Source organism: Pinus tabuliformis, chromosome Q, assembly GCF_031772625.1.
Source record: "Pinus tabuliformis cultivar Carrire ecotype Pingquan chromosome Q, CPIR1, whole genome shotgun sequence".
In the NCBI taxonomy this organism is placed as follows: Eukaryota; Viridiplantae; Streptophyta; class Pinopsida; order Pinales; family Pinaceae; genus Pinus; species Pinus tabuliformis.
In genome coordinates, this window is record NC_142296.1 from 43,805,124 (window position 1) to 43,807,950 (window position 2,827).

Here is a 2,827-nt window from a genome sequence, read left to right on the forward strand (position 1 = left end):
AATTCAAAGCAAATCCCATTCCCACTTTATTACACATGCAAGTGTTTTTCTTTTCTTACGCTATATCCATCGATAGTAATAAATAATTTAATATAAAACACAATAAAGCATATTAATTTGAAAATGGAATATAACGAACTTCATCGGTATATGATATTGTTCTTTTAATATATAATAGATGGTTAATTTTTTAGATTTTTTTTGTTAGTTAGTTTTCACTAAAATTGTATTAATGTTTTATAAATTTATGGACTAATCAATCAATCTTAAATTTCTTTGATAAAAATATCTCAAATGGTTACGATTCCCGGATCTTGACACTTTAATAAGCATGGATGGTTGAATTATTTCGGTATATAAATTGGGCCAAAGCCAAAACCAAAGCATGAAGCTTTCATAAATTCAGATCCAATCTGATACTACTACTCCAGTTGCAAATACTTAATACTGGGCAGATCAAAGGGTCAAAGGAATTATGGCCTTCAAACTATCTGCCTCTGCCTCTATCACTGGAGCAGCATGTATTTTATTAGCTTCTGTGTTGTTGCAGGCCTCCGTGTGTTCTTCAGCCAGCAACAACCCCATTGACAACTGCTGGAACAATGGAAACTGGCAACAGAATCGAAAGAAGCTGGCAGATTGCGCCATAGGCTTCGGAAGCGCAGCCAATGGAGGAAAAGCAGGAGAAATATACACAGTCACCAGCCCAGAGGACAATGCCGCAGATCCGCAACCTGGTAGTTTGAGATATGGGGTGACACGTAAGAATCCACTGTGGATTGTTTTTGCTAAGGATATGATCATCAAGCTTCAGATGCCCCTGATTGTGACGAGCCAGAAAACTATCGATGCAAGGGGAGCCAAAGTCCAGATTGGTAATGGGCCCTGCCTGCGCATCGACAATGTGAACAACGTTATTATTCATGGCTTGCAAATCAGTAATTGTGTGCCCAACGCGAGGGGCAATGTTCGGGTGGCGGAGGGTAATGGTGGTGTGCAATTGATGGACCCAAGGGACGGAGATGCTATTTCTGTAACGGGTTCCACTAATATATGGATCGACCACAACACCCTCTCCAAGTGCCAAGATGGTCTGCTTGATGTCACGCTAGGTTCCACAGCAGTTACTATTTCCAACAATCACTTTTTTAACCATGACAAGGCAAGCTACCTAAACTGCACCATGTTTATGGTAGATTTTAAGAATATTTCAGAGTTATGTTGTTTTAAATTTTATTTATTTATTTTAGACTATGATGAATTTTCCGTTTTAGTTAGTTTGATCATAGTTTTCGAGAATATTTTGAAATGTGATGAATAAGAGTGAATTAGCCGCAGCATATAGATTTTTTAAATTTTAGTTTTATAAAAAAAGATTTGCCAGATTTTAGAGAAATTAGATCCAAAAAAGTCAGTGGAAAAGCTTTCCAAATTTCGCACTAAAAACAACTCGTTATGGTATCAACATTTTTGTACATGTTTTAAATTGTAAAATAAAAAAAGAAAATAGTCCAATTAAGTTTTTAAAATTTTGAAGAATTACATATTTTTGTATTAGTCTCATGTTTTTTTGATATCCCATGGAGTGAGAATTCAAACTTGTAAATTTCAAAAATATTCTAAAATCTAATGTACCTCAAACTTATGAAACCACACATTCTAAAATCTAATGTACCTCAAACTTATGAAACCACACATGCATGCAGTGTATGCTGTTAGGGCACAGCGATGAATATGACGGTGATAAAAACATGAAGGTAACAGTGGCATACAACCACTTCGGACCAGGCCTCACACAGAGGATGCCAAGGTAAATTTATCTCGCTTTTAGTTTTTCTGTGATACAATCAATCCCTAAATCTTAAATTAAGTTGAGTTAAGGTACTAATAACAATAATTCAGTAAGTATATTTTTCGGATTAATTTGAAGTTTCAAACCAACTAATATGATTTATTTTTTAGATTAATCACATCAGAAAATTCCGTGGTTTCGACTAATATTCAATTAACATACATGAACCCAATGTTTTATGATGATGTCAGAGCTAGATTCGGTTACGTGCACGTAGTGAATAACGATTATGAACCGTGGGGATCGTATGCCATTGGAGGAAGCATGCATCCAACCATCAGAAGCGAAGGAAATCGGTTCGTGGCCCCGAGTAGCACGAATACGAAGCAAGTGACATGGCGTGAAAACTGTGGCGGCGGTGATCCTACTTGTCCCAATGGGTGGCTCTGGGTTTCAGTCGGCGATCAGTTTCTGAATGGAGCATACTTCAATGCTTCTGGTAAAGGAACGGCTATTCCACCGTATAGTGCAGGGCAACAATTTGCAGTTGGTCGTGGGAGCTCAGTACAAGCGATGACTACGCAGGCGGGAGCTCTGAACTGAGTTACCGGTGACTCTGAATTATGAATATTCTATCTATTTACAAAGCAGTTGTCTATTTTTGTTAATTATATGTTTCCATAACTAAAATGAATAAAATTGTATTATATTATTTTCTTGGTTTTTTATTACACGACTTGGTCATATGTTTTTTTTTATTAAAATTTATTATTAAAAATATATTTTTTAATTGAACCTATGATCTCTGAATAGTAAAGGTGCTTAAATTGAGATAACCCTTGCTACAAGGTTGATATGTTACAATAGAAAAATAACTTGTTATTTTTTAACCAATGAATATAAGTGAAAAATAACTATAAATTGCAAAAAAATTGTTCCCTCAAAAACATATTTGATAAATACAATAAGACAATTAAAATTAGAGAATGTTTTTTACTACCCTAAATTAAATGTTATAACCACTAAATTATATAC

At 35.1% G+C, this 2,827-nt stretch overlaps 1 pseudogene; it reads left to right on the top strand.

The window, feature by feature from the left end:
• Nucleotides 1-475: 475 nt before the first annotated feature.
• LOC149218201 (pectate lyase 1 pseudogene) lies at nt 476-2,395 on the top strand (annotated as a pseudogene).
• The last annotated feature ends 432 nt before the right edge of the window (nt 2,396-2,827 follow it).